At 44.6% G+C, this 26,710-nt stretch overlaps 1 protein-coding gene across 2 annotated transcripts in view; it reads left to right on the top strand.

Annotated features, from left to right (window-relative positions):
- DDHD2 (DDHD domain containing 2) overlaps positions 1-26,710 on the top strand; it is an 896,553-nt gene that overhangs the window by 49,444 nt on the left and 820,399 nt on the right. Inside the window, exon 1 of one of the 2 annotated variants that reach the window (XM_078666384.1) lies at positions 9,412-9,569. The exons of the other annotated variant lie outside the window; for it this stretch is intronic. The gene's annotated coding sequence lies outside the window, so the exon portion shown is untranslated. Of the gene's footprint in view, positions 1-9,411; positions 9,570-26,710 lie in introns of those variants that run through there. 2 annotated transcript variants of the gene reach the window in all.

Genomic DNA, 26,710 nt, shown 5'->3' with positions numbered 1-26,710 from the left:
ATCCACATTTTGCAATTAAACTTTGGCAGGATGGAGTCTTTGCAATACATTAACAGAGGCATTCTATGTGAAATTATAGTTTATCATATCAGTTGGATAAAGACAGGGTAGAAGATGGTATGCTAATTCTCTCTGTTTTCTTACAGGGTTCGACGAGATATGATTAGTCAAATATGGGAAAGAGGGGCACATGATGGTGGCAGGGAGTGTCGATGGGGGGCGCGGTTGGTCAGAGCACCCGACATCACTGAGGACAGGGAGGGGAGGGGGGTTTGGAGCGGAGTTGGGGGGGCTTGGTTGGGAGGGGAGGGCGAAAATATAAAATAATACATGAATATTGGTCGGAAATGAGTTACTATGTTGAAAGGGCTCTTAAAGATGGCGGGGGAATCGCCATTATTTTCAAGAGAGAATTCTCTTGTAAATGGGAAGACCTCGATTTCCCAAACTGCGAAGCGGGTTTGTTCAAACTCCTACTAACTCCTCATTTTACTTTAACAGGCACGCTGATCTATCGTCCGCCGGGCTCTGCTAGCAGTTGGGATTCCTCCTTCCCTGACCTTATTGCCCCATTTTTGGCGCAATCAACGAATTTTATCGTCGTTGGTGATTTAAACATCCATTTTAACTCTGCTTCGTGTGCTATCTCTACACGCCTCTTACAGGACCTTGCAGCCTTAGATCTTCACCTTCATAATTCCGACCCCACTCATAAGGCCGGTAATCTTTTAGACCCCATTATTTCTAACCTCACTGGCATTTCCTACCAATCTTCAACGCCGGTCACCTGGTCGGATCATTTTATTGTTAACTTCTCAATTAAAACGACTATGGTTAACTCCTCTTATCCCGCTCTCCCTCACAAAGCCAGCAGGAACTGGAAACGTTTAGACGTAGACAAACTAAACTCCTTCCTCACCAACTCAAAACCTACGTCCTCCAGTATAACTACTAAAGAGCTACCTTCTGTCAGACTGTGGTTGACAACAGCTTTGGATTCCTGTCTCCCGACTCAAAGAAACAAAGCTCATATCCATCACCCACCGGCACCATGGTTCACTGACGCCCTTCGTCAAGAAAAATGTAATTGTAAAAAACTAGAACGCATATGGCGTTCCAATTATAACTCTGATCAGAAAGAAAAATACAAGGTTGCCCTTAAAGCTTATCACTCTGCTTGTGATATTGCCAGAGCCAATTTTGCCAATACTACTATTCTTACGGCGCAAAATAGACCCAAGGCACTGTTTAAAATAGTTAAAGAGCTTTCCGGTGCGTCCACTGTACCTAAGGACCCCTGTCTGGACACTGCCCAATGTGAAGTTTTAGCCAATTTCTTCGTTGAGAAGATTGATAAAATCTATGATACTTTTAATTCCACTCCCGTTGCGTCCACTTACCCTGATCCAACCCTATGCACTCCCCCACCGGCCACTATCCCTTGTTTCACTTCCGCTATTCCCCAACTTCATGCCTGGGATCCTATCTCCCCTACGCTTCTAAAAAAGTATCTGCAAGATATAAAATCTGGTTCCCCCCTTGACCCAATGCCTCCTCAAATTTTGAGTTCTTTGAACCCAGCCCTACTCCTTATTATCTTGAAGGTTCTGAATGCGTCACTAACTGAAGCTGTCGTCCCTAATGAATGGAAGCACGCTATGGTGGTCCCATTATTAAAAAAGGCCAACGCAGATCCCAATAACCCATCTAACTTTCGCCTTATTTCTTTGCTTTCATGTTTCTCTAAAATTCTAGAGAAACACGTTAATTCTTTGCTCAATTCTCACGTTGAAACCTCTAATCTTCTTCATGGCTCTCAATCCGGGTTCAGGGCTGGTTTCTCTACTGAAACCACTCTCCTTGGTGTGTCGGAATCCATCAGACAAAAGGTGGACAATGGGGAGACAGTGGCACTCATATTGCTTGATTTGAGTGCCGCATTTGACACCGTCTCCCATTCCATCTTGTTGTCCACCTTGAAATCTGTGGGTGTCGGTGGTTCCGCCCTGGCCTGGATTGCCAATTTCCTCTCTGATCGCACGTTTCAAGTTTTTTCTTCTACATCTGTTTCATCAATATTTCCCTCCACTCACGGTGTTCCACAAGGGTCTATTCTCAGCCCTCTTTTTTTTAATTTGTATGTGAGACCTCTTGCTTTTTTGGCGGAACAGGCAGGTCTCACAATTTATTCCTATGCCGATGACACTCAAGTCATCTACACACTCTCCACTAACAAAAATCTTCCATCTTCCTCTCTTCAAGTTGGATTAAAATACATATCTGCATGGATGCTTGAGCACAAATTAAAACTGAATGGGGAGAAAACAGAACTGCTCCTGTTTGGCTCTGACACCTCGCTCTGGGGCCCACAACATTGGCCGCCGGAGATGGGCCCTCTACCTACCCCAACTACGACTGCTCGTAATCTTGGGGTCCTCCTTGACAATCAATTGTCCTTCAAGCAACACGTCGTGAAAGTCTCCGCCACCTGTACCACCATCATCAGGTGGCTGAGGAAAATCACGTGGATGCTGCCTGCTGACACCCTGAGGACTGTAGTCCAGGCTCTTGTCACCTGACGCCTGGACTATGGGAACATCCTGCTCTTGGGTGCCTGCAAGGAGGTAACTAGGAAGTACCAGGTAGTACAAAATATGGCTGTTCGCCTTATTTGTAATCTACCCGCCAGAACCTCAGCCACGGCTCATATGCGCAAACTACATTGGCTGCGAATTGAGAGCAGAGTCAAATTCAAGGCACTATGTCTCATGCACAAGATCATGACTGGAAGAGCTCCACACTACCTATCTGCTCTAGTGCAGCAATATTTTCCCCCCCGCACACTTAGGTCTTCCACCCAGAATAAGTTTAGGATTCCGCGTGTTAAGAGAGCTAAAATGGGAGGCCGCTCGTTCGCCCTGTTAGCACCTTCTCTTTGGAACTCCCTACCCCTATCTCTGCGTTCTGAAATGTGCTTCTTGACTTTCCGTAAAGGAATTAAGACCTGGCTCTTCAATACTTAAACTGCTGGTCCGACGCTCCTCTCACCCTGTATATCGTTCTGTTTGCCTTAGCGCCGGGAAACCTCCGGGTAGCTGCGCGCTTAATAAGTGTAATTATAATAATAATAAATAATAAAGTATGCTTTGTTTTCAGTCGGTACATGGAGCTAGATTACTGAAGATTGATACAGTTAAATGGCTGGTAGGGGTATTAGGATAGGCACCCTGAATGTTAAGGGGCTGAACTCAATAGATAAAAGACGTCGGGTAGCACAGGAATTACGTGCCCTTTACTGTGATATAATTTGTCTCGAAGAGACTCATATTGTATGGTCAAAACGCCGATTGCTTGAAGAGTTGGGATTTAATCTTATTGCTTGTACTAAGTACTCAGGTACGTCAAGAGGGGTGGCAATTATGGGAAAGAGGCATATAGGCAAAACAGGTAAAATTTTAGCTGACGATTTAGGAAGATGGGCAATCGCAGAGTGTGTTGTAGGTCAGGTAACTTTTACGGTGTGTGCTGTTTATGGGGCAAATCTTGATGAAGCATTAACTTTAGAGTTCTTGAATGTTGAGCTAGCCACTTGGCCTACACCACTGATTTTTTGTGGAGACTTAAACATAAATTTAGCTCCGAACATTCTATGTAATAAAGAAGTTAAGTATAGTGGCCGGAAGCCATGGGTGTTCAAGGCATTGCAGGCATTAATGATGGCACATGGGGTGACGGACGCATGGGCCTTTTTAAGGGGTGAGGCTCCTGGGTATACATTTTTTTCTTTTCCCCATCGTAAGTTAGTTCGGCTTGAATATTTTCTAACTCCTCAGTCATTGTTGAAATCGGCCATTATCCAGGTTTATCCTAGAATTACATCCGACCATGGACCGGTGGTTCTTTCCATAGCGGATATAATAACTCCTATTAGACCAAGGGTGTTTTCTTTTGACCGTAAGCTATTATTGGAGCAGCAATTTCTTGAATATATGAAACAGTGGATTGTAACGTTTTTTAATATTAATTAAGAAAGTCTAGAGGCACCTATTTTATTAGAAGAACTAGAATTGGCAGTTAATGGATTAGCCAGCGGTAGGGCTGCAGGACCAGATAAGTTACCCCTGGAAATTTATAAGACCTTTTTCTCTGTTTTAAAAACCGATCTCCTTGCAACGATGAGATCTGCTCAGACTGGTGTACCTCCGGGGAGTTGGAGTGAGGCATGTATAGTAGTCTTTCATAAAAAAGGTAACCCTGCGAACCTCCCTGGGTCCTACCGCCCAATTTCGCTTTTGAATGCGGATGGGAAAATCTACTCAAAGATCTTGACGAATAGGCTGTCTGGTGTGATTTCTAATTTAGTCTCTACCACACAGCACGGGTTTATCCCGCAGCGCGGAACGGCGGATCATGTCCGCCGGGTGATTACTTTATTCGATTTTGTTAATGTCACTCAGGAGCCATTATGTTTAATTTTATTAGATGCCGAAAAGGCTTTTGACCGGGTCTCATGGTGGTTTTTATGGGACATAATGAGGCGAAGGGGGTTTGGCCCTGATTTTATAACATCACTTCAGACGCTCTATTCCCGACCTACTGCCCGCATTAGTACCATGGGACTCGTGTCTGATCTGGTTCAAATACAGAGGGGCACCATACAAGGTTGCCCCCGTTCCCCTCTTTTATTTTCATTATATATTGAGCCCTTTTTAAGAATGTTGGAATTTAGTCCTAGGATCTCTCCGGTAGTCACACAAAATTATTGTTTCAAAGTCCTAGCTTATGCGGACGATGTTGCAATGTCCTGCAGTTGCAATGCAGGAGATCGAATGTTTAGCTGCGAAGTTTGGGGTAGTTTCTGGCTATAAATTGAATGCAGCCAAAACCCAGCTATTATGTGCTAATCTGCCAAAATACTCTGATTCGCGGGTTTGTAAAGAGGTTATTTATTTGGGGATCAAGCTAAGGGTCTCTCCAATGGCTCTGGTTAAGTCTAATTGGGAGGATCTAATATTAGGAGTACGGAAACAGTTAGACCAGGCGGAATGTCTTCATCTTTCGTTAGTTGGTCGCTGTAGTCTATTAAAAATGATGATATTGCCACAAATATTATATTTTTTCAGGTGTGTTCCTTTAGAAATCTCTATAGCAAGCCTGGCACAGCTGCAGACTCTCTGTATGCGCTTTATGTGGGCTGGGGGTAAGGCTCGCCGTGCCGGTCGCTATATGATCTTACCAAGAAACTTAGGAGGCTGGTCGGTTCCTGATTTCACTTTATATTATTATGCCTGTATGCTTCAAGGCATGAATGTTTTGCTAACAGGGATAGGTCCTTCGAATTTGGCAGAGAGTCCGTCAATTTATCAGATGTTATTAGGCGTAAAAGCTAAAAATTGTTTATTCTTATATCAGGAATGGAGTTACTACAAACGTACACGTTTTAAGGTTATGATCGCTGCATACACGATTTGGAGAACACTACGGAGAATGTTTGGTATAGAGAAAACTTCTTGGTATACACCATTAACATCTCCTATATTTTTGCCAATTGACTTATGGGATCGGGTGGTGTATGTATGGTGGAAAAAAGGATTAAGGTTGCTGGGGGATTTTTATAGAGATGGCTCTCTTAAATCCTTTGAGCAACTTCGGGAGCAATACCATCTTCCTAGGGAGGATTTTGCAAAGTATCTGCAAATCAGGAATTTTCTGTCTCAGAAAGCAATAAATCTTCAAGCGGATTCTTTAATTGAAGATAACATAAAAAATGTAAAAATAGGAGTGTTATATGGTCATATGTTAGGAACTAAGTCAAACGATTTAGATCAACAAAATACCAAATGGGGGAATAAACTAGGGAGACAGGATATACGGATAGAAATTTCTTTGGAGGTGGCTATGAATTTATTTATTTCGGCAAAGTTATCTGCACAGCATTATAAATCTATTTTTAACTTATACTACACACCCGATAAGATCTCCAAATGGCAGGGGGATATTACAGGGAAATGCTTTCGCTGCGGATATCTATCTGCGGATGACCTCCATATTTTTTTGGGTGCCCGCGACTAACAACTTTATTATCTCAGATCCAGAATTATTTATCTGTCATCTTGGGTAGGCCAGTACAATGAAGTGCTACGCAGATAATATTAGGTGTAGAAATGAGTTCATTAGCGCCAGGTCTATTACAACAACATGTAAAATTAATATTTCTAGTTACAGCTGTATATCGGCTTGTAATAGCTTCCTGGTGGTTACAACAGGAACCGCCTTCTTTCAAATTATGGTGGGCACGCTTCTTTGCAGTTCACAATATGGAGTATAGTTTATATGCCCTCAAGGGGCATAGGAAAAAGAAGTTTGGTCTACAAATCTGGGGCAGAGTCACTAACCATTTGGAAGCTGTTATTTGATTGCGGGCTTTATCAATTATTCTTCTATGTTGAGTGTACCGATATTAGTTGTATTAACTGACTATTTTACTGTATGGCTAATCTTGATTTTGTTCTAATGTATGTTTATGTATGCACTGTTATTGATTTTTTTTGTGTTCTATCTATCTAGCTCCTGGTTTTTGTATATGTATGTTATGATTTTTAATAGTTTATATGCATTCTGTAAATTACGACTCTTTTCCTGACTAATTCATGTATTTTGCAAAAATAAATAAAAAAAATAAAAAAACAGAGGCATTCCATACTCATTGTGTGGAAGGGAAAAGAGGGAGAGACCAGTGCTTCACATGATCATTTCAGAACAGCATCTCTCTCTCTCTCTCTCCCGCCTTCTCCCTCTTATCCCTTCTCCTGTATCCCCTTCTTGTCTTTTCTCATTACTGTATTTCTCTCATCTCACTCGTTCTTCTATTCTTCTTCTTTCATCTTCATTTATATTTTCACTCTTTTTATCATCCTCTCTTCACAATTTTTTTCTTGCACCCCCTCTTTCAACTTCAACAGTGTCTCCATACTATTTTACACCAACTTTCTCATTCTCTTATTTTCCTCTTTTTTACCCTCTTTTTTTTTTACCTCAAACACATCTTCTCTTACATATTCCTACTTCTTACTGTAATTATGCTCTTCATCTACTAGGACGAGTGTTAGGATGTTTGCCGTACTTTAACAAGGTACCATCGCCTCTAGTAATGGTGAAATACTAGATATTTGCATTGCTACCATGATATCACCTGAAGGAGGACCTCTAGGCACTCACCTATTATCCCTTGCGTCCAAAAACTGTCCCTCCACTCTTCTCTTTCTTACACATCATCCTCTCTTTCCCCACACCTCCTCTCCAACAACATTGATTCACCCCCTTCTTAAATAGGCTGCCCAACTCTCACCTTTCTCACCCTCCTCATCCCTTTCTGGGTCTCGAATAGTCTCCCCTTACCCTTCTATCTATTTTTTTTCTGACACACCCCGTATTTCTCCATTTTCTGACACCCCTGATCTTCCTTCCTCCACTTCACGGCATACGCATGACTGACTCTCTTCCTCACTATCCTCACCTTCAGATCTATCTCAGAACTTTCTTAAAATTAATTTTCCACATCTTCTTTCACTGGTTTTCACCCCATTCTATGGTTCTCCTATAACCACATGTTCTCTTATCAATTTGCTGTCTGTCTCACACACACTCTACACTGACTTTCTCACACCAGCCCCTCACTAAAACTTCGCCTACACACACCCTCCTTTAAATCCAACTTTCCGTCATTAATCCTTATCATACACCTCTTCCTCCTGACTCTCCGAGGCCATAACCTCCCTCAAACTCAACCTTCTCGTTTTCATGCATCCTCTACTTCTTTTTCGCATCACCTATTTCTCATATGAAATATCATTCCCTCGATTTATCAGACACACACTGTTTCTTATGCTGTCTATCACTACGGCATGTTTTAAATGATAAATTTACAAAGTTACACAGGAGAAAGTTCTGTGCTCCACAATTATGTAAAACTGACCTAGTGGACTTGCTTTTGATGTCAGTTGAGCAAACCAAGCACATGGCTGAAAATTGAGTCAATGCAGTGATGATATCAAGATGAAAATGACTATTTACTTGTAAAAAAAATGCAAAAAAATGAATGGTATTTTGAAATTGCTAGACGTGTGTATTCTCCAATTTTTAGGTATTAAAAAGTTTCACTTATGCAGTTGGTGTCATATGGGGGCAGTGTGGTGAACAGCAATTACGACGCGGCTGTTACACCGCCGTGCCGTTACAACGCGGTCTTTTCAACGCAAGTCGTTACCAAGACTTGCGCTAGAGGGCGCTGCAGGACAAGGAATTTTTTTATTTACTATCCAACACCTTCCCTACTGTACGTAGGCTGGTGTTGGAATAGTAAATTAAAAAATTCCTAAGTCCGCACCCCCTCCAACGCAAGTCGTGGTAACGACTTGCGTTGAAAAAACCACATTGTAACGGCACGCGTTGTAAAAGTATGCGTCGTAATGCCGTACATCCCTTCATAAACATTTTGAATGGACGTGCACCGCCCAGTACCAGCCTTGTTATTGCACATTCTTCAATTGCTGAGCGTTACCAATGTGATTGAAGGCTTTGTCATGATAAAACGTGGGTAACTGCCAAAGGCAGTGGTCAATGCAAGCAAGGGAGGGAAACATTACACATTCCCTTTAAAAAGAAGGATCTCACAGGGTGGTGACATCACTTCCTGTGATGTCATGTGACACCACTGCGCTTTACTTATGCTAATTTGTCCCCACACCTTTTTGTTTTTTTTTAGGACTTGTGCCCTGCTTGGTGGAAACCCCAAATTTCCCTTTAAAACTTTCCCCAAATTCTCACGGTTTCCACAGTTCCTAATAATGAGCACATGCAGTATGCAAAGAGAAATCACATTCACCTTCTTTTAGGCACTGCATGGTGAGGTGATTCAACATGGTCGAAAGGTGACGTTATGGCATGATACAAATCTAACTATGTGTAACAGCCTCTACTTTGTAATTCATTCAAAATGCCAAGCCCCTCATAGAACGGTAAAGCATAAAAGAGCATAGGTTCCATGGGTGCAGCAGGTGCAGTGACGCCAAGGCCCAGAGGGCTGAGGGGGGGGGGACTGAACCCTGAATATTGCTGTATCCTATAATTCAAACAGCAGCAGCCTTTGGGCACATTTACTTCCTTGCACTTCGTCCCGTGGCAACCTGGCTACACTACACTTCTGGCAGCGTAGTACCTCCCTGTTGTAATCCCTTGATTTTCTGTGCCCTGATAAGTGGCTCAAAGGCTTTGGCATTGCATTGCTTTGGGGTGTGTACCGCTTCCTACATTCACAAGCTTTCCTGTTTGTTCGCGCCAATGTGTGTTGCCTCCGCGCTGGCGGGCGGGCATTCGCCTGGGACTACGGGCTCTGGGCTCTTTCGTCATGTTTGGTTTTTGATCCAGTTGGCACGCATCCGGGCATTTCGTCTGAGCTGATTGCGAGCATCTGCTGGCGCGCGCAGGAACTTTGCCTGTCCTGCCTCGAGCCGCACAGCGCGAGCTCGGCACTGTTTATTCCTGGTTTCCGCGCGACAGACAAGACACAGGTGAGACACCGGAGCCGCTGATAATCATGCAGTACAGTGCACCTTTGGGTGTGTCTATCTCTGCCCTACCGCGTGCATGCTAAAGTCTATGAAGTATATATAATACATAGATTTCTGTGTGAGATCATAGTTGACAGGAATCAATAGGAACCGTGTTCCACTACTTTTGTTTTAATGTTAAGTAGTTCCACTGCTTTTAAACCGCATTTTGAGATCACTTTCGGTGCTGTGCTTTTGTAGGTTTAAACATTCTACTTTTTAAATATTTAACCTGCTGATCTGCTAGAAGCTGAGACTTTCACTTTTTGCTCAGCTTGAAGATGGGAAAGAATATATATACAGTGTGGCTGCCCAGTATGACTCCAGAACAGAAGGACCCAGGCCATATTTTCAACATATCCACAGAAGAAACATTTACATATTACTACTACTTTAAATGGATCTCATTCACATGGTCAGTGGTTGTTCTGAAACTCTGGCATGGATCTGACTGTTCCACGCCTACTGGATAGGCCGGATGATCTTGGGCGCGCTTTTTGTTCACTCATGTGGGGAAACCTTGCCTTGTTGAATGTAAAAAGTTATTGAGGTTCCACTGCTGTGTTTTTCACCCTCCACTCTCTGGTCAGTTCTGGTAATGGGTCCCTTGAATTTCTGTACTTGGTTCTAATGACTGATTAATGCAGTGGGCACAGTCAGAATTTGTCAGGGGCACAATAGAAGGAACTTGCTGCCTGCCACCCGCAGAGGGTGGAACGAAAAAGGCGTGAAGATTCTCATAGGAAAATATTTCTAAAAATGTGAACATTATACTGCAGTAGAAGTGCCCATCATAGAGCCACACACGTAGGATTAATGTCAGATTTTCAGGACATTGGTAAATGATAAATTAACATGCACAACATACAAATGGAAATCATTAATGTAGTCAGTGATAATGCAAAATGCTGGTATACATATGAATGCCCCTTGCCCTGGATCTTCATTGGCCACCCCTACCCTATGGACTAGGTCCATCCAGAGTTGGCGATTATAGCTAATTTTTGTGAGTTCATAAACATCCCATCTCTGGCTTTTAAGATTTTATGGAGATAGTGGGAACAGCTGCCAGTGGTTCCTTTAGTCATGTTTCCGGGCTCCAAGTTGTGGCCAGCCCTTCCTTCCTAGGAACAGATTGTGGAATTATGCAAATCGTTGCTTTTTAACTCTATACTTGGGACCGCCGAATAATGGCTAATGCGGCCATAGAAAGAATATTTAATTCAGGGCATCTTGATGTTGAATTCTAAAAGATATATGGACTTTACCGTACCTGTTATCGCCAGACATACCAAATTATCTCCAGACATACCAAATTATGTTTGTGTACATTATTCTTACATTTGCTCTTTATTTAGACGTACCTTACTAGTACATCTAGTATTAAATGTTTATCATATTTTGTTCTTTATATCGTTGCACCTCATAATCTTCTTTATTTTGCAATTCCCCTTAACACAACTATTATTATATTTCAGCCATACCAACTAGGTACCTAAACAATTTTATAAGCCGGGTGTGCAACATTGCCAGTTTTTTCCAAAAGTTCACAAGCTTGCTGAAGTTAGTGTAGTTTTATTTTATTTTTAATATAGACTAAAAAGATCCAGCAAACAGATTTCTGTGTTGGAAGTTTTTCCTTTAGGTGAGATTATATTTTCATCAGTGATGTCATCAATGATACTAATGAACATGTAATGGCTGATGTAATATGTGAGGACATAAGCAGTGCATGACAGGGCAAAAGTTATATTTAGATCGTTGTATCATGACTGGGGAATTTCAGTGGTTTTACAGGTTTGAAATGTTACGTCATATCTGACATTGTTACCTAAGTATAACAGTTGTGTAACCTTTGTTTTTTCAGTATATACATATATATACATATATATATATATATTTTTTTAAACGTGTATATGTGTGTGTATGTGCATATGTATGGATTTATGTAGATATATTTAATTAAAAAACTTTTTTAATTTGATAATCATACAGGGCAGGAAGTAAATTTTACATAGCATCTGATGCAAAAACAACTCTATAATCAAAAAAATATTCATTAGGTAATTTTAACTTTAAAAAATCCATTTTAATCTGCCTAAGGTTTAAGTAACCCCGCACTTCCCTCAGATGGATGTATGACGTTACAACGCATACTTTTACCACGCATACCTTTACAACGCGGTATTTACAGCGAATACCGTTACAACGCATAGCGCTTAGAGGTGCTGGATAGTGGTAAGTATAATTTTCTATTCCAACTCCAGTCCCCGTGGACACTAGGGAAGGTGTTGGATAGAAAATTAAACTTATTACTTACCCTAGAGCGCCCCCCAGCGCAATGCGTTGTAATGGTATGCGTGGTAATACCTGCGTTGTAATGGTAGTGCGTTGTAAAAATTTCGTTGTAAACGTTGCATACCCCCTCAGATCGATGATTTCACTTACTCGTTTTTCCAGGATTGTATCTTGGTCTGTAAGGTTGTGTGGGTTGGAGCTTCAGATTTTCAATGATCATGCTGGCATATAATGTTAAAATCCATTATACGGGGGACCCGTCAGGGATGTCCCTTGTCTCCGTTGCTTTTCGCGCTTGCCCTGGAACCGTTGGCTGCGTGGCTTCGATGGGAACCTTCACTCAAAGGGATTCGTTGGTCACCGGATTTTGAAGACCGCGTCTCGCTTTACGCGGATGACATTCTTCTGTATCTTACTTCCCCGCGCAAATCTTTAAATGTCTTATTTGACGTTCTTACTTCGTTTGGTGCTAACTCGGGTCTGGTTATTAATTGGGCTAAGTCCTGTGTGTATGTTCTCTCGGGTGTTTTGCCCCCATTACCGGACAGATTTCCTATCCAGATTGTCCAGTCTGGCTTCAAGTATTTGGGGATCTTTATTACGCTGGACTCTTCACTCCGGTTCGAGCGTAATCTCCTCCCCCCGCTTCTTAGACTGCGACTGGATGTGGCCCGTTGGCGTAAGCTGCCCCTGTCTCCTCTGGGCTGCCCTTTTTAAAATGATGTCTTTGCCGCGATTCCTATACGCGCTTCAAAACTCTTATGACGACGTTCCCGCTACCTATTTCCGAGAGATCGAGAGTCTTCAAAGGCAACTGATCTGGGACGGGCGTCCACGTATCGCCCTTGCGAAACTTACCATCCCTTGGTATGACGGGGGCATGGCGCTCCCCGATATCAAGAGATATTATTGGGCTACCCAGCTGTCTGCCATTAACCACGCAATGTATTCCCCGGGTCGAGATCCGGCCTTTGAGATGGATAGACTCCAGCTGCCGGGAGGGGATTTTAATAGAGCGCTTTATTCCAGATCGGCCGGGCGCCATCTTACGGGCCCATCCAGGACCGCAGTCAATGTGTGGCGCGCCGCGAATGTGAGTTTGAGATGGGAGAATCGACTGACAATGGCGACTCCGCTTTATGCTTCTGAACGTTTGGGGTGTCTCTGGTCTACTAAGGGCTTTGAGCGCTGGGATATGATTGGGATATGTAAAGTGGGTGATGTCTGTGTGAAGGGTAGAGTGAAGTCTTTCCAGGCCCTTAAGACAGAATATGACTTGAGTGATAGAGAGTTTTTTCGGTATCTGCAGGTCCGGCATGCCCTGGCCTCAGTTCTGACTCCTGATGTGCCTCTGCCCGAGTCCTCCCCCCTTGAGGATCGCATACTGGATGGACACCTGCCCGATAGCACGATCTCCCTTATTTACAAGAAACTGATTAATAATCGCGCTGACTTACTGGTCCGACTTAGGGAGGTTTGGGTCGGTGACGGGTTGGACTTGGATGACGAGGATTGGCAGTCGGCACTCTCTTCTCCGAAAGAGGTCGCCATCCCCGCCCGTCTTCGTTTGGTTCAACTTAAGATCCTCCACCGGGTGTATGTAACTGGTCCGCGTCTGGTAGTAATGGGTTTTTCCCCGGATGGCTTATGCAAGCGTGGTTGTGGGATGAGTGCTACATTTCTGCATATTCTTTGGGAGTGCCCGGTGGTAGCAGCCTACTGGATTGATGTGCTTGCGGTGATGACTGTTGTGACTGGTATTACCCTGCGGCCTGAGGCCCGACGATGCCTGTTGAATGTGTGGGAACCCACCGACTATTCTGTGGCCCAGACCAGATGGGCGACCTTGGGATACATGGTCGCGAAGCGGGACATTGCGCAACTCTGGGGCGCATCCAGACCTCCCGACGTCTCGGTGTGGGAGGATAACATGGACTGGTCCATGTTCCGAGAGAAGACCGTCTATGTGGCTAGGGGCAGACCCAGGGCGTGGACGAAGATTTGGGGTCAGTGGAACGCATATCGTGGAGATATTTGTACCCCTCCCTTGGTTGACACTCCCGATGTTACCCTATCTCCCTAGGCTGGCGTTCCCGAAATTTTTCATGCTGTTTTAGGATTTTCCTGTCCTCCCCGCTGTCCCCCCCCCCCCCCCCCCCCAGCCTTGCCGAGTCCCATTGATTGTGCTTTCGTCTTCCTGATTAGTGGCTTTCCCCTCTGCCTTCTGGGCTGACTTGATTAATGTGCATTCGCCTTGTTTAGAGTTCGTTGTTTTTTATGCCTAATACAGAAAATTGTTATGTCCTGTCCTATGTTTTGAGCAATAATTGGTATCTGATGTGTGCCTGGCCACGGAAGTGATCGTTTGCTTCTTATGTTGTGCGTTGCTATTAGCGGCCAGCCCGTGTGGTTGTAGGCCCATCTCTGTAATTTTTATTTGATTGCTCAATAAAAGTCTTTAACCAAAAAAAAAAAATCCATTATACGACAAGCAGGACGCATGAAAGAGGCTAAATGGGCAGTGGAAAGGGAGACGAATGCGGATTGCTAGGGGTACTAAGTGAGTAAAAATGCAAAATTTTGTAAAATAACCAACATTTTTAAGACTTTCAGAACAAAGAGGGAGAGAGAGGGTGTGTGTGTCTGTGTGTGTGTGCATAAAAAGTGCTGGTGAAATCCAACAGACACCTCATCATACCCGACTGAAGGCACTTGTACCCGGCTATTAACCAGAAGATACATTTATTACTAACACCCCCTCCCCCGAAACTACAGCCCTGCCTGTTTCATCACCACAGGGACATGACCTGGGCCAAGAAGATATTGCATGAGAGGAACGACAGGAGTGAGCAGTGGCAGTAAAGAAAAGGCAAAGTAAAATGTGAGACATTCATTGTATTGTAAGCAACACGCCAAATTAAAGAAAATGAGCTCTACCAGGCCTTGCTGTATGAAAAGGGCTTTCAATAAATTATGCGACATAACCATAGGTTAAGAAATAACAAGAGGAGAGGACAGATACTCTTAATTTGGAGTAGGAACATTTAAGTCAACAGGGGTGGTCTGTTTACATAAGAGGTCTTAGTGGTTGCTGTAATAACATTGCCCAAATTACCACAATTTAGAAAACCAGCTGGGCTCGTATTATGAATGTACCCTCATGTTCAGAGCTGAGCCCTACTCAGGAAAAGTGAGTGGTGGTTGATAGTCTCTGTTTCCCGCTGTGCTGTCTGCAGTTCATGCACTAACTCAGAGACTTTCCTAGTTAAATGTGTAAGCTTTAGACAGCGCAACTGCATAAACATATGCACTCAGCCCGGATTGGAGCCAGAGTGTCTGTTCACGATATGGCTCCAAATGAAGAAAATGTGGAGACTTTGGACTGATTTAATTCTGATCAAAATGACTGACAGATTTGTGACATAAATTTAGTCAGGCAACATAATTAGAAAAAATACATTGCTGCAAACTATGCTTCATTTTCCTTCAAGTCCTCGTGTATTCTCTGCTGATCAATGTCTACAAGCAAATAAAAACTTAAAAAATTACTTAAAAGAATAAAGCTTAAAGGGACGTTACAGTTAGGTGAAAATGTCAGTTAAAACATACCATTTTAAATTACCAAAAGCACTGAAATTCACCAGGTATAGTTATCTCAAGTAACTATAACTCGTTATCAATGATGTAATTTCAGATGTTGCATTGATGTTATCAGTGGTGTTATAAAACATGTCATGAGTGATGAAATATGTGAGGCAATTAGCAATGCATGGTAAGGTTGCAAGTTATAGTTACTTTAGGGCACGAGTGCTGGCATGAGAGCTGGCAGGGTCTATGGGGGCTGGGGTCCCCGGGGTCCTACTGTAACTCGGAATGGAGGGCTGTACTGTAGCTGCTACCCCAGGCCCAAGCCTAACCAGGAGGTTTATATCTAAAAGGTGGGAGACTACTTTTAATTGGTGCTGCGGTTCCGCTGCATCAATTAAAAAGAAAAATACTGATTATGACCAACTGGTCAAAAAATTTGTTTTTGAATTTATTGTCAGTCCAAAATCACTGCAAAATTTCCCTAATAACGATATGTGATTATTTTATTTTTTCTCTTGAGCAGTGGGGCGACGCTTCTTTGACTTAGTGAGACCCGCGTGGCTCTGTGCTCCAGTTATGCTCAGGGCAATGCCATAGTCATCCATAAGGAACTTCCTTGCCATACACACCACGAGGTATGCGATACAGATGGGAGATATGTATTGTTGCCAGCACCTTGCACACACATCCAGTCATCCTAGCCTCTGTCTAGGACGCTAATATGGACTGTCTGGAATTTTTTGTAGAAGTCTGTGATAAATCGCTACCGTGGGTCCTGGTGCCATTCTTTGGGGCGGGGACATCATTGTCCTTCTTGATCACGCAGCAGGCTGCTCCAGCACCTCCTGAAGGCCCCACTCCAATGCCGCAGCACAGCTTCACATGCTCATGTGCGATAATTGGCTATCGGACGTTTGGCGACTAAAACATGCTGACAGCACGGAGGGCACTTCCATCACGCTCACCTATGGCACGTGGTCCGGAATTGACGACTGATTACTCACATGCGATGTCCTCACCTGGGCCACAAACGTCACTCATTTGCCTCGCACCCTATTCGACCATGCCCCTGTTCTACTGGAGGTACTCTCCCACTCTGGCCTCTTCTCAAGCTTTTACTTGGCAGCTAGTCCCCAATGTCCTCCGCAACTCTGTTTTTAGAGACAAATTTTGAACGGCGATCATTGATTACTATGCCCACGACTAGGGTTCAGTAGTCTCCCCATACACAATGTGGTAAGCCTTTAAAGTAGTAATTTGCACCTGCAAAGCAAAACAATTAGGGATAATCAGGGCAATACACATGCAAGTAGCCGCACTGGAAAAGGAGATCTGCACTTTTGAACTCGAGTTCTTCACTTGCGTGATATGCGCACTCTTTCCTCCCTCAGAGAGAAACTATCAGCTTATGAAGAGGAAGTTCATCGGAAAACCCCCTACCGCCACAAGAAGCAGCAGCAAGGCGTTACAGCGAGGGCGATCACTCCAGCAAGATGCTGGCTATCCTGCTCCGTAAGCCATAGGCCAATGCCTATGTTGTGGAGCTTGTTGATAACCAGCAAGTGAGTCATACACAACCTGATGGCTTACTTCAGACCCTGATATTATTCTACTCTCACCTGGACCACGCCTCTGTCAAACATGACGCAACAACTCTGACAGCCTATTTTGACATGATCCAGCTGTTATGACTCAACCATGCCCACCTTCTGTATCTTGATGCCCTCTTCACTGTTAAAGAGATTATATAAGTAATATGCTACACTCCTAGCCCTCATCTCCTGGTGGTGTATGAGGACTATCTAACACCAGGCCAATTACTGCAGTCACTATGGGAACCGGTCATTGTTACGATAATGAAACCTGATAAACAAACCAACCATTGTGATTTACACCGACCACTTTCAAAGATAAACTTTGACAAAAAGATATTTGCTAAACTACTTGCCAATCAGATCCTCCCTTTACTACCTGACATTGTCCGACTGGACCAGGCAGGATTCTTACCAGGCCGCTCAACCATCCACAATCTCTGAACGATGTTTGCCTTCATGCACGTCATGGATCCCCATTTGGAAGCAGGCACTGGATTGCTAGACACAACTAAAGCATTTGATTCCCTAGAGTGGCCATACTTGTGTAGTCTACTCCCCTGATTGGCCTCCTCTATGCTTCTCCAATGGCATGCCTCTGCCCCTTTCTCAGTCATTCGAAGAACCAGGCAGGGTTGCCCACCAGCAGTGGCTTTTGCCACTCTGGCAGCAGGGGCAGCGAGGGGAAAAAATAATTTAAAAAATAGTTTAAACACTTACCTTTCGCTGCAGGCCCACAATCTTTTGCTCCCTCACTGCGCCTCACCTCGCTGCTCCTGGCACTACAGTCCCCAGGAGCACAAGCTCCCAGACTCCCCACGCAATCCCAGTGCTTCTCTCATGCAATTAATCCCAGCATGAGAGAAGCGCTGGGACTGGGGGGAGCAGGCCAGTTTAATTCTCCAGCAGAAACTGGGAGCATGTGCCCCTGAGCACTACTGATATCTCCGAGGAACTGCCTGGAGATATCAAAGTGCACATGTCGGTGTGGCCCGTCTTGGATGGACAGCCGCACTAACATCCGCACTTTAAGTGCCTACTGCAACCCCCCCCCCTCCTGTTGCTAATGCCGATACATGGCCCAACCCCACCAATGACTTGAGGACTAGAAGTAGAAAAAAATGACAATAAAATAGTTTTATTGTCAATTTATTTTTCTTATGTCTGCTGGTATTTCGCCAGTGGGGCAACGCTGCTCCACCATAGCGGAGGAGCTGTCCCTGTTGCCCACTTTCCCCTATTCTATTTGTAATAGTAATAGAGCCCCTAGCCGCTCAGGTTGCCCAGAATACCCTATTCTATTTGCAACAGAAATGGAGCCCCTGGCCTCTCGTCTGCGACAACATCACGCCCATAGGAGTCTCCACTTCACGGCCAGGTAGATACTAGTGTCTATGTACGCAGATATCCCGCTCTATGTATGAGAATCACAAACAAACCAATCCCCATTATACGAGAGGTAGTTAGATTTGGTGGCTACTCTGGCATTAGCATCAACTGGCCAAAATCCACACTGTTCCCTCTCACTTCAAATACACACCATTTGACTCTGAATACCCCCTACAGCAAGCCACTTAACCAGTCAGATACTTGAATATTTGGCTCAGCAGGGATATCGATGAACTTTGTAGGGAGAAATATGGCAGGCTTGGAGGAGCGTATCCCACCTGGTCTCGCCTATCACTCTCCATGGCGGGGAGGCTCGCCGTTGCCAAAATGGTCATCCTACCTAAGCTGCTCCATTTATCAATCTACCAATTCCACACACCGCACAATTTCTGAAGGTCAACAGCCTAGTATTGCGTAGGAGACGCCTCGACTACCCTTTCAACAGGGACCCCTAAACGTGCCTGACATGCACCTATATGTGTACTGCTCACAAGCCCAATTCATATACTTTTGACTATATCCTACATTGTTCCAGACACACTCGGTGTTGGAGGCAGACCAGATGGCTCCATGCTCCCTCGCCACAGTGCTTATCATCCTTACAAGACCTCGCGCACAGGGATTGACACGGTGGCCTGTGTCTGATGGGTGTAAGACTGCCTGCGGCGATGCGCCCAGCTGTCATGTCTATACGTTTCCACTATACCACTCGCACGCAACCCCATGATCCCTCCGCTGATGGATGGAGACCGTTAACCAAAGGGTCAGTTTCTACCCCCACTTGAAGCCAGCATGCGCCCCCACTCCAATGCGCTTGATGCCCTCCTCTATCACCAACTCCGAGCTACATGCCAAACGCAGCCTGAAATGTTCCCACACAACCCCCTACACTGCATGCTCTGGACCACCTTTTAACAAATCCCTCCCCCCGCAAGTTGGTCACTCATCTGTACGCTACGATGCAAGAAAAGGCTCCGCAGCCCACACGGCATGGGAGCTTGTCACAAACTCCCCCATCTCTGAGGTGCCGTGAACATGCTGCAGCGGCCAATGTGCTGCCCTATCGCCCACGTACAGACTTTGGCTTATCCACTTTAAGTTCCTAAATCTACTATATCGTACACCTGTGCAGCTGCACAACATGGGCAAAGTCGAGGAGGCATGCTGCCCTGCAGTCCACATTTCTCAACCTTGCTTAGAACTGCCGTAATGTAGGTAGCTACTCAACTGATGTTCACAGAGAACTGACCTAGATTACTGGTCACTCGCCACCGCAGACCCCATTGGTATGGCTCTTGGGCTACGTCGAAGTGGAGTTTAAAAAACTCTACAAGATCCTGTGGAGTTCCACGAGCGGGCGTAATTCAACACGTCCTGGTATTCTAACTAATGTTTGGCACCGGGAGCTTGTTCCGATTTTCTACTTGAGTGGCAGCCTTTTTAACGCGAATGGTTGCGACCTTCTGGCCGCGTTGGGAAATTAACGCCGGGTGGCGTTCTAGCATTGAACATCATACTAGGGGACGTAAATTCTCACTCGTGCTCGCCAACCTATCCTTGCCGATCTGCAACCTCTGCCATGCGGTGGTTTGCGGAGTTTTGCCTGAACTCGCATTAAAAGCAAGCATAATGCAGAGTGTAGGAAGGTGGATACCGGACTATGGTTACCCCAGATTTTTTTGCCTTGTGTTTAGCTGGTTTTCGACTTAGTTGGCCTGGGATCCTGCTAATCGGGGCCCAGGCTATCTGCTCTCTCTGTAAAATGGACTCCATGTACCCTAGGTACATAACTAATTGGATATTGGGTCACCTTATGAGCCCCTGTATAGTGTACTATAGGTACCCAGGGCATAGGTGCACCCAAGGCCTACCAGGGGCTGCAGCATATCTGTTGCCACCCCTGGCTGGCCATCCAAACTGACACAACTGGCTGATCACTCAGCTGGGGCAAGGTCGTGTAATCACCCCTTGCTTAGATATAGTATACCTATGTCTAACCTTATATCTAGTATAAACAAAAGGAATCCTACCAAAGGAGATGTGTTACCCAAGAGATATGGGAGCACTCAGTGTTTTTTAAAATACCCCTCACACACCAAAAGGCCCCTTGGTGTCATGCTTCATCATCGGGGTCTTCGCACCCCTCTAACGGGATGCGGCGTGCTACGACCTACGACTACGCGGGAGCACTGAAGAATGACTATGTGTGGTGTGTGTGGTGCATGTGATAAAGCAAATAAGTGAGTGGTGGTAGATAGTGACTGGTTTTAAAAAGTACCTGGCTCGTAGGTGAAGGAAAATATTTTATTCAGGACCTCGTGCTGGCACTGTTAAAAGAAGTGAAGTGCGAGGTAACATCTGTCATTATAATGGACAGTACCTCATGTGTGCGTCGACATGTTTCGGAGCAAACGCTCCTTCTTCAGGACGGGAGCACAACTTCCCCACCTTACTCACGTTTTTCTTATTAACTCAAAAAATTATTGTTAGTTAACAAAAAGTGATATATTTAAGTGATAAAAAGGCTATAATGTGCCTACAGCGGTTTTTGCTCAGGATACATGCAATTGCATGGCCTGAAAAAGAAAATGAAAAACAGAAATGGTCACCCTGGTTGTGGGTAGGTTCTACAGGTGCAGTCACCTGGAACAAACCATTTAGCAAAGTTTGCCCTGTAAAAGAAAAGACTTACAAAACACACAACACATGGAACACACAAGACTGTCTGAATTATAATATCAGGGAATTGTAGGTCATACTTAATAGATATGGTTTGCTTGCTTCATGAGCTCACAGGGGCGTCTGGGGGTTGATTGCTATTGTGTGCAATCTGAGTGGAGAGATAAACAGATGAAAAAAATATATGAAAAAATATATAGGAGAGGGAACTAAGGAGTTGCTGGTCAATTTTACTCACAGGTTTTGGAATAAGAGTTCACTTGCCCTGCCAGATATACTCACAGACCGGGGACGAGTAATCGCCGTCTTCCCCACACGCAGCTCCGCTCGAATGGTAGTGGGAGCTTGCTGTGGGTGGTATTTATACTGTGCTGTCCTAAGTGCGTTGGTCAGAAAAGCCAATTAGGCAGGTGTGGTATTCTGTCCAAATATGGGTTTTCCGCTGGCTAAATTACCGGATTCTCTAATCACTCGCACCTAAACCCAATCGTTTCCTTTGGAAGGGGAGGTCCCATTACCACTCAGGTGCTGCCGCTTACATCTTAGCTTCGCGCAAGCTCCGTTGGTTCTATCACGAGCGCGCATGCTCTGTACGGAGATATTGATTAGCCGCGCATGCGCGGTCGTGGATGGGCGCTGCCGTTTAGCATCACGGCTTCGCGCATGCTCCGTTGTTTGTCTAGAAGGCACGCATGCTCTGCAAGGGGATATTGATTCAGCAGCGCATGTGCTGTCGTGTGGTTGGACGCCTTCGTATTGCTATGCTCAATATGAATAGGGGACTATGTGGACATGCCCCATGATCTCCTATAGGTCAATGCACGCTGAAATTAAAAGGGGTTTATTATAAATGAGTTAAGTCAACTAATCTGGGATTTCTAAAAAGCTACAGAATTCCTGCCTGTATGATACCTAAAATAAACATACACTAGTATTGTTGCAGTGACCAAGGTTCCCGAAGGGCATCTTTACAGCGAATTATAGTCTCAACATCACAAATGGTATAGGGTAACTTTACACAGTGTATGTTGGTACTTGTCTACTGTACTGAATAGGGCAGATGGTTTTGACCTTCTCAGTTTTGTGTTGCCCTTAGTTGGATAGTTGTGACCAAGGGACATCATCATTAAGTCCATGAATATGCGTGCCCAAGCGAAACACCCATCTTTGTTCCTTTTGGAACAGGCCGTTTTCAGATGGTAGTGATTCAATAATTGTCCACCTTAGGTCATTGACACAATGCTGTTCTTCTAGGTAATGTGTTGCCATTTTGGTAGTGCTTTTTTTGCACCGGACATTACTTTTGTGCTCACTTAGTCTCGTTTTCACTGCTCTGGTGGTCATCCCCACATATTCCAGACCGCAAGGACAGGTTATTAAATAGACCACGTTTTTGGTGTTACAGTTAGTGAAACGTCGTTGCTCCCAAGTTGTGCCGTTTCTGAATGTGAGAGTCTTGCTCTTTTGTGTCAAGTGACAACTGCTACAATTGCCACAGGGAAAGTGGCCTTGGATCCCGACTGGGTTCGTCCTTGTATCCGTCCTTGTTTTCGGTCTGGTATGTACCAGGATGTCCTTCAGGTTACGTCCTCGACGATGTGCGTGCATTGGTTTCTCCAGATGTAGGGTGCCACAATTAAGAATGGACCAGTGTTTGTTTATAATTTTAGACACTTCATTGGACACAGTGCTGTAAGTAGTGACACAAATCGGTCTTTTTTTATCACTATTCTCCTGTTCTCTTTCTTCTAAGAGAGCTTCCCTGTGGTTGTTTCTTGCCCTCTTCATGGCTTTATTGATTGTCTTTTCTGGATACTGCCTTTGCAAAAGTTTTTTCTTTAGGTCATAAGCCTGTGACCTATACTCAGTCAGTTCGGTGCAGTTACGCCTTAATCGTAGAAATTGGCCATATGGCAAGTTCTCTCTTAGATGTCTAGGGTGAAAACTATCATACCTTAGAAGACAATTCCTCGCAGTCGGTTTGAAATGGGTGGTGCTTTTCAATTTTCCACATTCTGTGTAGACATTCAGGTCCAGAAAGACCAAGGATTGGTCTGACACAGTACTGGTGAATTTAAGAAAGGCATTTTGATTGTTCAGCCATGTTAGAAAATCCATTGCTGACCTGTGATCTCCATTCCAGATGACGAAAACGTCATCTATATACCTTTTCCAGGTATCAATTTTGCTCCTATAAGGGTTATCTGAATGCAGTATTTTGTTTGTCTCCAAATGGTAGACGTATAACCCAGCTAGACTAGGAGCAAAGGTACTACCCATGCTGGTACCATGGCTTTGCAGATACAGAGTCTGTTTGTAGTGAAAAAAGTTCTGTTGTAATGCCAACGAGATACATTCAAGGACCACACCTCTCGGTGTTTGGTACTTCCAGGGAGTAGTGAATAGTACTTCTTCGATGATTTGGAGTGTTTCGTCATGTGGCAAACTCGTGTACAGACTCTCCACTTCTAAACTCATCAGGAGTTGTGTGGAGGGGTCGAAATCTCTGTTATCTAACAATTGTAGAACGGATTTAGTGTCTTTTAGGTAAGTCGTTGTGGACTGGACCAAAGGGCGTAAGAAGGCATCTGCAAATTTGGAGAGGGGTTCTAAAATGGACCCGATCCCCGACACAATAGGTCTTCCCGGTGGATTGGTCATGTTTTTGTGAATCTTGGGGATGCAGTAGAAATAGGGTGTGCGCGGTGTAGGTTGTTTCAAGAACTCGGCCTCGTTTTTGCTCAACCAATCATGCGCAAGCCCCTCTTCGATCATGCCTCCTATCCTAGTGCGGAGTCTCTCGGTGGGGTCATCCTGTAAGACCGTGTAGTTTTGTCTATCTGATAACAATCTCAGACACTCAGTGTCATATGCCTCTGCTGTCTGAACCACAATGGCCCCACCCTTGTCCGCGGGTTTTATGATTATTCTGTCATTGTCAGCAAGTTCTTTTATGGCTTGTTGCTCATGTTTGTTGGTATTGTGGAAAACCTTGGTTGTTGACAGATCAATTTTGTTGACTTCCGTCATGATCGCCTTTTCGAAAGTTAATATTTCGATAGGCAGAGAGGAGTCAGGAGGGGTGAATGTGGACTTAGGTAGTAGTCCTGTATCAGTTACCTCTTGGGTATGTGGTTTATCCTGGAAAAAGGCCTGTAGCTTCAGCTTCCTCACAAAATCCTTCATTTCCATATTCAGTCTGAAAATATCTGGTTTATGCGTGGGCACAAAACCAAGTCCCTTGTTTAATACCCTCTTCTGGATCTCGGTGAGAGTCCAGGGGGTCAGATTAACCACTAGGTCCCCCTCTTGCTTGTGGATGGGTGATTCGGGAGGGATCCTGTCATACTCCTCGTTGTCCTGGAGTTGTTCTGTTCCTGCTGGTCTTCCCAGGCCACATTGTTGCCTTTTCTGTTTCGTCCCCGTGTCGCGGGGCGTGAGCCTAAAAAAGGCTGCTGATCAAAGTAGCCCTTGTTGTATTCTGGGTTCCACTGTTGGTAGTTTGGTCCTGCAATTGGTGGACAGAAAGGAAAGGGGGGGAATTGAGGATGGCCTAGGTATGTGGGGTATTGGGGTTGCGGTTGGTGCTGGTAACCTCTCCACCCCCTTTGTCTGGGGAATTGTTGTCTTCTTTGTCTCCAGCCCCCTCGCCATTGTTTATACCCTTTGTTCCCACTGGAATTGGACCCGGAGGAGCCAGTGTCCGAACCATCACTATCAACATCACTGTTGGAGTTTTTGGGAACATAATCAGCTTTAGTGTATGGGTAGGCCCCTTCTGGTGTGAATTTTGATTTATCCTTACTCAATTTGTTAGTTTTGCTTTGTTTTAGTGTATACTCAAAATCAGTCATTTGCTGATTGAGTTCATCCAATCTTGCTTTTAGGTCAGCTGGTGATATGTATGTGTTAAGTTGGACTTCGATTTTGGTAATCTCTATCTTTAGTTCTTGCGTGATCCTGGCCGCTGTTTTGACTATCAAGACTAGCCAATCTCTTGAGCAATGCCAGGAGATCAGTGACCACTCTTTTTTGAAAATCAGGTCATTTTGGAATATCAGAGGTTCATTTTTAACAATCAAACCAGGAGGTGCCATCTTGTTTCTAAGGTATTCTTTCATGAAAAGGCCGTGTAGGGCTGCTTTTATCTGGTTCCGTCTCAGATTAATTAGTTCGTTCCACTCATTAATGTTCGGACCGGTTTCTGGATTGCTCAAACCCTCGAAGGGACTGATGTCACTCAGTATCCGATCTATTTCGTCGTCCCCGAAAGTGAGGCCATGTTCGTCCTCCATCTCGTTACGACCACTGGCTTCCTTGATATATGGTGTGTGTTCCTATGTGTATGAGTGTTATGTCAAACTCCCGCAGCTACACGCTGCCGGCTCTCAGTCTTCAGTATACCTATGTCTAACCTTATATCTAGACACGTATTCACCTATAAGTCACTCCTATGGCAGGCCTTAACAAGTCTGGAGGCAGAGTGCTTGGTTTTATGCGAGATGGTGCTCTAGCATGAGCCGAGCCTGTCTACAGCTTTCGGAACCATGTCCTTATAGCTGTTCTAGGATATTGCCATACCATATACTCTTAAGTGCATTATAAACCTCGCGGTCAGATGCTAACTTTGGTTTGGCTTTATCAAAACATGTTGTGTAAGGTGTCATATGCTTTGGAATACTACCCCCTCACCAGTTCTGGCGACGGGGGTAGCATTCCACCCTTCTAGAGGGAGAAGACATGTTACTTCCATTAATCCCGGTTAAAGTTAACCAGAGCCTCATCTTCACAAAATGGATGCTGCTGCCACAGACACAAGTCTGACCTCCAGCTGCTGGGAGTCCTTCCAGTGTGGGAGGCTTGGACAATAGGTTTCCTGTCACAGGGAGGTGCTAGCACCACCCCAGACAGGCTATAGTGTATTGGGGCAGGGAGGGCTGAATGAAAGGAGACACTGCCTGGGGCACACAAGGTGTCCCATGCATAGTTGAGTTCAAACTGGTGCTGGGTCACTCCAGCCCCAGCTCTGGCGCGAAACTGGACAAAGGGAAAGGGGTGTAACCACCCCCTTCCTGGGTCCCACCCATAGGAGGGACCTAGCAGGTAATCCAGCCCCTAGATTTAGTATATTTATTTATTTTATTTATAAAACTTCTATAGCGCACAAATACCTTTCGGTGTCTCGGCGCTGGAAAGTACAGATCACAGATTACAGAGGGTTTCCATAAAGAAAAGTTTACTGATTAAAAAGCCAGGTTTTAAGGCGCTTTCGGAAAGTTAACAGTGAGGGACTAAGTTTGATGAAGGGAGGAAGCAGGTTCCACAGTTTTGAAGCAGCAACTACAAAGCGTTTATCTCCCCATGTTGCTTTTTTGTGCGTGGGATTTGGAGCTGTTGGGCTGCGGAAGAACGTAATGTTCGACTAGGGTTATATACAATAATTGCCTTTTTGAGGAATTCTGGTCCAGTATTGTTCAATGCCTTATATATAATACACAAGGCCTTAAAGTTTGTACGGCTTCTGACCGGCAGCCAGTGCAGTTGACGAATAATGGG

Source organism: Lissotriton helveticus, chromosome 11 (assembly GCF_964261635.1).
Source record: "Lissotriton helveticus chromosome 11, aLisHel1.1, whole genome shotgun sequence".
Taxonomy (NCBI): domain Eukaryota; kingdom Metazoa; phylum Chordata; class Amphibia; order Caudata; family Salamandridae; genus Lissotriton; species Lissotriton helveticus.
This window is presented reverse-complemented; position numbering and strand designations above follow the sequence as displayed.